Genomic DNA, 11,607 nt, shown 5'->3' with positions numbered 1-11,607 from the left:
TGTCTCTCCCTCCCCACCTCTTTTGGCTCCTGTTTGATGCTGCTCCGTGGCACCATGCAGGGTCATCAGAGGTGGCAGAGCCAATACTGGGATTGCAAGCAGTGATGGAGGTGGCATTTTGTACCTGGAGGTGACAGATGCAGCTGCAAGAAGAAGGGGATGTCTTCTGGGCCTTGGTCCTGCACTACAGGCAGAGCTACCACATTTCCCTTAACCTGAAAAAGCCAGGCTTGGGGAGGATGAGAGGTAGCCCATGGCAGGTCCCAGGGCTTCAGCACAGGGCTCTGCCAGCCCCAGAAGCAGCAAGCAAGCTGTGATGGAAATCCCTCATGCTGGCTGAGATCTGCTCCATGACAAAGCTGTGGCACACTCGGTGGGCAGGAGGGACTGGGCACCTGGCCAAAGCTGCCCTGCCTTTCCTCAGCAGCAGAGCCAAGCCAGGGGACACCCAAAGCAGCATTTTGCCAGCTGAAAACATCCTGGCCAATACATAATGAGCTTGGGACCACCTCATCTACAGCAAGTCCATCTCCAAAATACATTTAAATGGAACCTGGGTCTAGGGCATTTTACCAGGCACCAAGAAGTCACTTCATGGCTTTATTTGTTACTTTTCAAGTCTCCTCCTTTTTGAGTTATCAAATCTATATAACTACATGGCACAGCACAGGGATAGCCTCTCTCCCCTCCCCTTGTTTCAGAGCCACTTGGCACTCACAGGTTGATTTATGGTGGCCTCCAGGCCTCCCAGGATTGATTGCCAGGACTTGTTACATCTCCCACTGGGCCATGGTAGATACTAATTCCCTGCCTATGCACAGCTCTCAGCACCCAGTTCATGTCTTTAAATGTTCCTGGGAAGAGGCTTTCAGCTGGAAGGAAAAACAGCTGCTCAGGCTCTACAAAACCTCATTTGCAAAGCACACCGGGTGAGGAAATGACATCTCTGGGATGGATCCCATTTGCCATGGAGTGACTCACTCTGCAAGTCAAGATCAAAACCTCCAGTCATAAAGAAACCCCAATCAGCCACAACAACATCCCAATGAAACACAAGCATGGCAGCAAACAGAGATGCAGGATAGAGAGGGAAACTCATCACAGGACCTGCAGTACTTTCACATGAATTCATTTGCAAAAGAGCATCTCCCAGGTCTGGCATGGGACAGGACCATGAGGGTGGCAGGCATGAGGATTTGAGAGCCTTGTTCTTCATGCTGACACCTCCAGATGCCAATTTAATCATCACATTAATGACACCACAATTTTCCTTATTGCTTTGTTCTTTGCAGTGCATCAGGTGGCAGCTGGGGAGGGTGGGGGCATCTTACACTGGTTGGTTGTTGGACCTTTTGCTGCTACACTGGAAGAAAAAAGGGCTTGGGTGCACCCTCCCTATGCAAGAATACCACACTCTGCTCCGTGTCCTGTGACAGGATTTTACTCTCAGCCTCAGTTGCCAGGTACCAATAAACTTCAGGGCTATACTTTTCCACTCTTGTTTTAATTCCAAAATAAATTCACCTTAAAAAAAAAAAAAAGTGGGACACATGCAGATGTTCATTTTTTCCATCAGAAAGTTTATGCTACATATAGAGAGAATTAAAGCTCAAAGAACATAATGAGCTCTCAGAGATAGTAATGTGGAAAGTTCAGCATAAATGAATGTTTCCTGAGCCCCAGGAGGAAGAAAACATGCCACAAATGTGAATAAACAACCTGAAATACTCTGCACACAGAGAGAAGAAATCTAGCAAATTGGTGGCAAGGTTCATCTCCAAGCACAGGCAGCAAATGGCACCTAAATTGTGAGACAGGTGCCAGCAGAGCTGCTGTGCCAGAGAACAGGGCATGCTCAGGCTCCAATGGATTCAGCCCCTTCAGAAACTTGTAGTGTTTTGGTGCCAGCAAATTGGAGCTGGGTATGAGGAGAGCTCCACAGTGAGCTCCCAGCTCTCTGGGTAACCTGCCTGCCCATCCCTTTGGTTCAGGGAGAAGGGACCATTGCAGAGGCCAGGGAGACTGAAGCATCCAGGAGTCTGATTTTGGTCTGGGATGGGTCAGATCTATGACACCAGGATGAGCAAGAAGCAGAAATGTGAGAAGTGCCATGGTGTGGGCTTTCCAGAGGGCTCACCTGCACCTCTCAGGGCTGCCAGCATCCCCTCACCCCCTCCAGCAGCAAGCAGAGGTCACTCAGGGTGGCACAGGATGGGCTGAATGAGAAGCCTCAGGGTGAAGTCACATCAGCCTGGTTATGGGGCAACATGCACAGTGGTGCAGTGGTGGAGCGAAGCGGAGATGGGGACACAGGCACTGACAGGTTAAACAGATGCAGGGTGGCAGGTCCAAATGACACCCACCCCAGGGGACCACAGCAAGATGCCAGAGTCATCCTGTCCTTAACTGAGACTAGGGGATGGAAGACAATAAGGGATGACATTTTTCTCCAAGTGGAGGGACTAAGGGGAGAGAGACAGCCTGATTTTCACACTCTGAAGGAAACTGGAAGGAATAATTAAACATCCCACCTGCACCCACTAAGGATAATCCCAAACCCACATCTCACAAGCACAACAGGTCCAGCCAGTCCAGTTCCTCTCTCCAGTGGTGGTGAGTGGGTGAAAGCCATCAGGCTGGCATGGTCCTACGAGAGGAAAAGTCCCAGTGCAACAGCTGTCAAGGCAGGGAGCAGGCTCTGGCATGGCAGCACAGCTCTGCTGCCTCCACCTTTCAAGCCTGGAGCCAACAGCCTCTCCCTTCTGCCCCATTAGCCCTTCTGCAGGCTTCCCCCAGCCCTTTTATAGTCCTGGCACCACCGCACCTGGGCAGCACCTGGGAAGGGATGGGCTGGGTTAACCCTACACTTGCCAGCCACCTAGTGCCACCCTCACCAGCAGCTCTAGAGGAGAGGGTTGGAGAGGGCTGGGGACAGCTCTGCATCCAAACATCTCAATTGCCCTGTCCCACCCCATCCCACCAGTCCAGTCTCCTATGCCTCAATTTCCCTTTGTGTTCCTGCCTGCCACAGCAGTTCTAAGGAAATTCCTGTTTTCTCCTCTCTTCCCTCCTTGAGGTGTTTCCCAGATGGACAGGCAACTTTGCTCAACTCAGCTGTCTCACCACAAGGCTTGGGACATGCACACCCTGCTTCCAGCATCTCTGGGCTGCCGTGAAGAGTCTGGGGCACAAACTCAACCCGTAGAAGTGTTTTCCTCATGATGGCCATGTTGGGGTTTCCCAGCCAGGCTCGACAGCCTCCCACAAGTGTCTTGGCCTCTGGTTGCTTCTGTGCCTCAAAGTCCCCAAGAGCTGAACATTTTCAGACACTTCACCAGGAAGTCAGGATTAAATTCCAGGTCTGGCTGGGATTTCCTCTCCTTGTCTGTGCCAGACTGCTCTGGCAGCAGTTCTGAGTAGCAGCCTGGCACTGTCTGCCTGGGTTTGGCCCAGATCCCATTTATTCCATGATTTTCCCTGGCCCACAGCCTCTCCACGTCTCGTTGACACTGTGGCAGCCTCCTGCTTTCAGCCCCAGCCTCTCGTGTGCCCAAATCTCCCGCATGCAGGGGAAGGGCTGGGGCCCCCAGACCTCCTGGCTGATGAAGAAAGCAGCAGTTTTCAGTGGAAAGCAGGATCTGGAGAAGACTTCGGTAGATTAGACACATAGTCAAAATGTGGCACCTAATTCACTCAGGACTGATTCAAATCCCCTTCCACATGGCTGCCGCTAATAATGGGCTTTAAATAAACGAGCAAATGCTGGGCAAATGGGAGGGACTTTCCTCTGACATCATGAAGCATTGCCTGCGATGTTTCTTCTCTGACTCTCCCTCCACCCATCTCCCATCCCCATGTGGCAGGTAATTTCCATCCTGCTCCCTTTTCCCACCAACAATGTGTTCAACAGTACCCAAACCTGTGGAACGACGAGGTGTGAATGGGAAATCTTCTGGTGCGATGCCACGAACCGACTTTCCAAAAGCACCAGGAGCCTCATTTCAAACCCTCCCTTTCTGGTGCTTTGCCTCTGCATTAATTTAGGCTAACTATATCCACCATAAAGTGATCAGAACAGAGATGCTTCATTGTGGTCTGAGTTTGGACTTGGTGTGGGGTGGTGGCTTGAACTGGGGGAAATCCACTTGTCAGAGCGATCATTCGGGGCTGCCCCGAGGTCTGGGAACACCCTCTTCGCTGCCACAGCCGCTGTTTTCCGATGTGTCTGGTCTCAAATTCGCTGCAGAGGCGCCAGGGCTGGAGGGGAGCTCTGGCAGGGGGTGCAGCCCGCCGGGAAAGGGACGGCTCACGGAGGGACACCCACGCGGGATTTCTGCCCGGGCTGTGTGCGGCTGGAAGGAGGTTTGGGGGCATTTGCAAACCGCTCGGAGGGGCGGCAGTCCCCGCTCTCCTCCGCGGGCCGTGGGTGGCCGGGCGGCCGCGCCCACCATCCGCGTCCTCTGGGCTCCCTCTGCTGGGAACGCGGCAGCTCCGGCGGGCCCGGCAGCCCCGGCGCCGCCGCGGGCCACCCCAGGCCCCGCCGGGATGGGGCTCCCGGGCAGGGCAGGCATTCCCCGCGGCCCCGTGCTGGGCTGGAGCGGTGGGGGTCGCGCTGTGGCCGCTCAGTGCGGCCCCCCGGGACCCCCAAGGCTGGGCGCGGTGATGGGGCACCCTGGGGATGTGCTGCCATGGTGACCCCCGGGGAAAAGGGGGGCCTGGAGCACATCTGGGTTTGTCCATGGAGAGGTGTGCGGGATTTCCTGGAGAATGGGCAAGAAGGAGTGTTAATGGGGGAAGAAAGGATGTAAAATCTGGAGAGAAAGTTTACACGTGGCAGAGAGCCTCTCTTAAGACTTGGGGAGCAGAGCAGGTTCCCCCTGGTCCCATAATTTCTTTCCATGTCTGGCCACTTGTGGTCATTCATTTCCCCCCCTTCCCTTGCCCGGGGGGTTTGGGGGATTCCTCCCCAGATCAGCAGGTACTTGGCCCCTCAATGTAGTCACAATTTGGGGGTGGCCAGAGCAGGTGGGGTACAGCAATGGGGTTGATGGGTTGGAGAGGGAAGGCACAGCACTGACGGCTGAGTGGGAGATCCAGACAGTGGGCAAGATTTTGGGAGACTTGGGGTGGTGGGAGTGGCTGGAGAGGGAAGGCACAGCACTGACGGCTGAGTGGGAGATCCAGACAGTGGGCAAGATTTTGGGAGACTTGGGGTGGTGGGAGTGGCACAAAAACCCCTTTGGTGTTCGGTACAGCCTGGGGAAGCAGTGCTGCCAAGCTTGGTCTCTCCACCAGGGAAGGGAACAAGGGGTTCGTGCAAGTGTCCACACGATGGCACCAGACCCGGAGCAGTGTCCCCAGCCGTGGTGGCATGGCAGGACCCTGTCCCCGAGCCTTAGATCCGTGTGATCCTACATCAAGGAGCAATGATGGCTTTTTTGGATGTGCCCCGCTCGAGGGTAAGAGCTGTGCAGCAGCTCCCTGCCAGCAGCTCCTCTCAGCATCCCTCCAGCTTTGGATGTTCCTGCTTTTGCTCCAGGTGTAAAACAGGGGAGAGGTGTCCAAAGCTTGATCCTTGTTTCTCTGCTTCATTCCCCAGTTTCATCTTCTGCCTCCTCTCTAAAAGCCTCACCTGGCTCAGGTGTGCACAGAGCTGCTCTGCCTGGCAGGGATTCTCTGCCAGGGACAGAGCTTCCCGCCTCTCTACCCTCCGGACAAACCACAGCCCCTTCCCCTGGGAAAGAGGGAGCCCCTCCTGGAAGGGAGCCACCTCTTCCAGGGTGGAAGAGGTGGGTGCAGGGGAGCTGGAGCTTGAGGGTCCTACCTTGTCCCCCAGCAGCTGACAGGGCATCTGGGGGCTGCTCAGCGGGGACCAGGATTCCTTGTCTGGGGTCTGGCAGATGAGGGCTTTAACCATCCTGTGCTGTCCCATAATAGTCTGGGTGAGGACTGGAGCCACCACAGAGGGCTTGGGAGCGTAAGGACTGCGATAATGGTGACCCTGCAGATACCTGGGTTGAACCACAGGTTCTTTGAGGGTCCCAGTAGGTCCTGCACAGGCTCAGTGCCAGCAGGACTAACCCCAAACCTCCCAGAGGGCAGTCAGGCTCTCCTCAATCCCCAGGGCAGCCCTTTGCTCTGGTCTGGCTGCTGCAGGACAGGATTCCTTTGGCTACTTTACCAGATGACCTCTTCCCTAGGGAAACAGGATATCCTTCCTATCCCTTCCTTGCTGCCAGATTTTCCCCTGAGCCTCCCCATAAGGTACCAGAGGATCCTATTAGCAGAGGATAAGGCCACCAGAGGGGACTTTGAAGAGCCCAGAGTTGGCCCAGGGTCCCTCAGAGGGAGCTCCCGCTTTGTCCATGTGCTGTGGCAGGGTGGGTGGGGGCTTTCCACCGCTCTCAGCTTCACCTGCTGCAAAGTTTTACACAGCTTGGTGTGGAGTTTTCCTTGTGGTCTCTGCAGTGGTCCAGGAGGTCCAACAGAGCAGGAGTGCACACGGTGGTCCCCGTGCCATCGGCAGGACAGGAATGTGTCCCAGATGGGGCTGTGAGCGCCCTCCCCCATGCTCCATCCCCCAGCCACAGCTCCAGCCAGACCCCTCATCTCCACAACTTCAGCAGAAAGCCTTTGCCTGCTCTTTCCCCAGCTGCTCCTTTCCCTGGGGAGTCACCCGAGGTCCCCATCCCCATGTCCTCTGTCCCTCCGGAGTCCCACAGCCCCCCAGCCCTGGGAAGCTCAACAGCTGTTGAACCAGCAGTGAGCCAAGATCCCGTCACAGCAAAGAGCGTCTCAGTGCAGCCTCACGCTGCTCTGTCTGCCCGCCTCCATCTGCCAGCTCTTGCCCTACATTTTGGCTGGCAAGCAACATGTGAGCAGTGTCTGCCCCTTCCCGTCCCTCTGTCCTCTCCAGCCTGCCTGCACGGGATGGACTTTTGGCTCAAAGGTCTCCACAAAGCTTTGGAAATAACACAGAGCCTGAGGGCTCACAGGGGCGAGGGAAGACACTGCAGGACACATGGTTTGGCCAAACCCAGGGTTCCACCATGAGATGCTGAGCTATTAACCCCGGGAAAGCCCCTTTCCTTTTCAGCATCCTTAGGAGGGCTCAGGCCACATGTCCTGGCTTTCCCCATCTCCCTCTCTACAACCAAGTCGGCTGCTGCCTGCCCCGTGTGGCTCTGAGAAGCTTTGGCTAAATCCCCGTCCAGAGGAAGCTGCTAATCCCCGTGGCTTCATGGCCAGCAGGATCACCGGAGTGGGCAGCAGCCTTGGGGGTGGCAGGGAGGGATGGGGCAGGTCCCCAGGGAAAAGGGGCAGTGAGTGGACATGCCCACAGGACCATGACCAAAGCCACTGGCTGTGATGGTGCCTAGCCTGGCCGGGGTCCCAGAGCCAGTGGCAGGACAGGAGAAGGGATTTGTGCCTCGGAAGGAGCAGCTCCATCAACTTCCATGGAGCAGATGTCAGGGCTTAGGAATAAATCGCCTCCAGCAGGAATGCAAGCTGGGGAGATGTAAAACCCACGGTCTCCAAGTCGCTGCTCTGGGACCAAAGCAGAAAATGGGCTGCAGCACCGGGACGTGGCTGAGCAGCCCCCAATCCCCCCTGCCTCCCATGCCCGCTCCCCACGGAGTCCAGCCTGCCCGTTTCTACGGGGAAGCGCGTTTCCCGTGGAATGAGAGGACGTTCCCGACACAGGCAGCTTTTTCCGCCAGGATTTCTAAAAATAATATCTTCGGACAAGCCAAAAAAAAAAAAAAAAAAAAAAAAAAAAAAAAAAAAAAAAACAAACAAAAAAAAAACCACCAAAGCTTTATTTTACTTCTTTCACTCTTTTAATGCGAAGCTTTTGCCGTTCCCCTGGGAGGACACCACCCTCGCCGCCTTCGTGCCCGCCTCTCGCCCGGGGGTACGTGGGGGGAGCTCCGCGGCTCCGGCCCCGGGACCGCCCCCCGGCCCCGGGAGAGGCCCCGCATCCCCCCCGCCGTCGCCATAGCGACAGTGACCTCACACGGGGATGGGCGAGCGGACCGGTCGCGTAGCAACCGCCCCGGTGACATCAGAAACCCGGTGCGGTTCCCACGGCAACCCGCGGGGCAGGGAGGGAGGCAGGGGCCGTTCGTGGGGGGATCCCGGGCCGGAGGGGCCGGGGCAGCGAAGGGGTCCCCCCGCCCCACTGCCACAGCCTCCCCGAGATCCCCCAAGCCCCGCGGGAAAAGGGTTAATGCGAATAAATCAGCATATCTTAGGGACGTCACCCCCAGTGCAGCCAACGGCGTGGGGGGGAGCAGAGCGGGAAATGAGCCCCAGCCGGACCTCGCGGGGGTCTCGGGGGGCAAAAAGATGTAACGTACACCCCTCGCCCCCAAAACTCTCAGCATCGCTCAGCAGCACCGCAATCCCGCCCGGGAACACCAGCCCCGCCTCGGGTCCCCCCCCTCCCCCCATGCTGGGCAGGGGACGGAGCTGATGCACTGTTGGGGGCACGGCAATAGCGGCTCCTGATGGAGAAGCACGGAAAGCTTTGGGCTGGGTGCTCCCGGGGTGGAGCCGGTGAGCGCACGTCCTGGGCCAAGCACCTGGAGTGAGCTGCTTCCTGCCCCCAGGCAAACCCAGTGCACCCTTCATCCCCGGGAGCTGCATCCTTCCCCCCCAGCCACTCAGGGCACCTCTCACCTCGGCAAACACACTCAGGCCCTGCACACACTCTGCCGTGGCTCCCCGCCCTGGATGTCCCTGCAGCCTCAAGTGAGGCCAGGGAAAATGCCAGCGTTTTTGGACCCTCGAAAAACCTTTCACCACCCTGAGCTACCAGTCCCCGAGCTGGGATGGTAAAGTGACGCTCAGAAAGGCACCCGGTGTCACCGGAGGCTTTTGCAGAAGTTAATCCCCAGCGTCACCGGTGTCCCCAGTGGGATTAGCCACTAGATTGCACTCTTGCTTTGCGCAGGGCGAGGGAGCTGCAGGTACTTGGCAGCAGGGAGCGGGATGCTGGAGGCAGCCTGCTCACCCAAGCGCTACCCACCACGCAAGACGCAATTCCAAACGGGACACGCTGCAGCAGCTGGGAGAGAGCCAGATCCTCCGGCCCCGCTGGCAGCCAAAAATAACCACGGCAGGGTGACTTTCAGCGGGGAAATGATCTGCATGGCTCTACGGGCAGGGTGCTGTGTGCTGAAATGCTGCTGCCTCCAGGGCAGCGACTGCTCATCCCTTGGGATGAAAGTGGCAAGGATCAGGGGATGCTTTTGGTGGGGGAAGAGGACTGGATCTGTTTTGCAGTTTGTCTGCACACATTCCCGTCAGTGGGATAAACACTTTTTCCTGGGACAGCTGGCTCCACAGGAGAGCACCTACGTGCCAGCTACTCACCATCCCTGGGAGAGGCTGGATTTATCCCCATGACCCAATGCATGCTGCAAATTCCCCTCCTGCATTTATTTCCCTCTCGGTCACCGTGACTCACGCTCTCCATCTGCCTGTTTACAGGCTGTTTTCCCAAGGTCCCTGCGGAGGCAATGACTGGTTGGGAGGAACTGGGCTATTTGCCCAGATCCTTGAGGGAAAGCCCCCAGAAGTCTGGGAGCAGGAGGGAAGGGGCAGGGGCTGGACGCCTGCATGCTGGGACCTCTCTTGAAGAGACAGAGGCCACTGTATATCTCACAGCCTGGCTACACCCACAAACTGGCTACACCCAGGAGCCCAGGGCAATGCTGGGTTTGCCACCACCAGCCCTGCCTGGCATTGCCCTGGCAGCCGAGCGCCTGCAGGGCAGGGGTGGGTACCACCCACACGGCTCCAGCTCCAAAAGGTCAAGTGTCACCAGCCTGGAAATGGTGCCCATGCTGCCTCCCTTCATCTCCCATGAGTGGGGGTCTGGCATGCCAAGCCCTCTTGGGACAGGGATGTGACTCAAAAGTCACAAAGGAATGGAAAGCTGATGACAAGGAAAGGGTAGGGAGAAGGAGGGAACTCCCAAGGGCTGGCAGGTCACCCTTGAAATAGCTCCAGAGGAAGGTTCCCAGTGTGAGCATCCCCTCTGTGCATCCCGGCTCTGCTACCCTGGGGATGCTGAGGCACAGGGGAGGGGGAGTGTTGAGGGGGGGAGGCTGTGCTTTGTGGTTTCACGGTGCATCTGTGCCTTTTGAATCCCCATGGGAATGTGGAGGTGGTAAAATGTCACCAGCTGGGCCACGGGGAAGGGGGCCGGACGCATAAAACCCCAACAAAGGGTGGCCATTGTCTGGGGAGAGGCAGTGGGGGGCCGGCTGGGGAGCCTGCTGAGTGCCCCTCACCCCCCAGCCCCCACTGCCCCACAGCTCAGGTGTCGATGAAAAGGCAGCTTTATCCCCCTTTGCCCTTCGTGGGAGGTGATGCAGATCCCCGGCATCCCGGGCCATGGTCCCAACGTGCCCCCTAGGGAAGCAGGGGGAGGTGGAGGGGAGCACGGTGCGCCCCAGCCTCCTGAACCCGCTCCAGGCTGCTAGGGCTGCTCTCCTCCATCCAGCCTCCCATTCCCACTTCCTGGCAAGCCTGACTTGCGTGGGCAGACGGGAAGATCCCATTCAGGCTGGAGAAGCAGCCCGCTGCCCCCCCCTCCATCTTCTCAATTTCAGGGCCTTTTATGGCCATTGCCGCAGGCAGGGCGCCGGGTCCCTGCCAGGCAGGGGGAAGGGACATTGGTGGGGTCACCTGGGGATGCCCTGAAGGCGGCTCACCCAGGCAGTCCCAGGCACTGGGTCCTTCTGTAGAACACCAGCGTTCGTGGGGGCACCGCATCCTGTACACTTCCAAGTTTACTTAGTGCCTGCTGCCGTGCACTCCGACAGATGGATCGAGGGCTAGTCCCAAATACTTGGCAAGAATGTTGAAAACTCCCCAGTGGAAGAATTGTAGCACAAAAAGCCCCTTTCCCGGTCATGGAACAAGGCTGAACAGCCCAGTCAGACTTTGGGGTGAGGTGTCAGAGAGGTGGTGGGTACAGGGTGGGTTAAGGAAGGCAAGTCCTCACCTCCATCCCTGGGCTGTCGCGATTCCACGCTCTACCCTGGAGCCAGCTGCACAGAGGCAGAGGCAAAGCAGTCCCCCAGCCCCGGGATGAAAAGTGTTCCCGCAAACACCACCCGTCATTTCCTCCTCCATGGCAGGAGCTATGGAACAGGTTCTTCAGCAACACCCTGGCACAGGGACAGGACAGGGAGAGGCCAGGAAAGGAGCCAGCCGAGACTTGGCACTGCCATCCAGAACCTCCCCGTGCGCCGTTGGGAAAGACGCACCCCAAATCCTGTCTGTGCCAGTGGGAAGCCAAGCTGGATGGGTGCTGGAGGGTGCTGTGTAGGCCACTAATCTTGACCAAAGCCTCCTGGGAGGCAGCTGATGGGGAAAATATGGATTTAGTGTGTTCACAGTGCTGGGACCCAAATCTAGCCAGCAGCTGAGCCAGGTGGCCAAGGCTGCATCCTTCTCCACTGGCTCAGTGGTGAGATCCTGCCGGCTGTAAACCAGGGTCTCAGCCAGGGTCCCCATGCCTGTTCCAGGGCCAGGGGCTGCTGGAATTGGGGGGCAGACGAGCTGGCAGCTCTGCAGCACATGTATCCCAGT

At 57.5% G+C, this 11,607-nt stretch overlaps 1 long non-coding RNA gene across 1 annotated transcript; it reads right to left on the bottom strand.

Annotated features, from left to right (window-relative positions):
• Positions 1 to 2,665, bottom strand: LOC137479885 (uncharacterized). Its single transcript, XR_011002576.1, has 2 exons — positions 2,532 to 2,665; positions 1 to 1,524 (listed from the first exon to the last, which is right to left on the bottom strand). It is a non-coding gene; the product is annotated as an uncharacterized lncRNA (long non-coding RNA).
• Between the last annotated feature and the right edge of the window lie 8,942 nt (positions 2,666 to 11,607).

This window comes from Anomalospiza imberbis, chromosome 10 (assembly GCF_031753505.1).
Source record: "Anomalospiza imberbis isolate Cuckoo-Finch-1a 21T00152 chromosome 10, ASM3175350v1, whole genome shotgun sequence".
Classification (NCBI taxonomy): domain Eukaryota; kingdom Metazoa; phylum Chordata; class Aves; order Passeriformes; family Viduidae; genus Anomalospiza; species Anomalospiza imberbis.
This window is presented reverse-complemented; position numbering and strand designations above follow the sequence as displayed.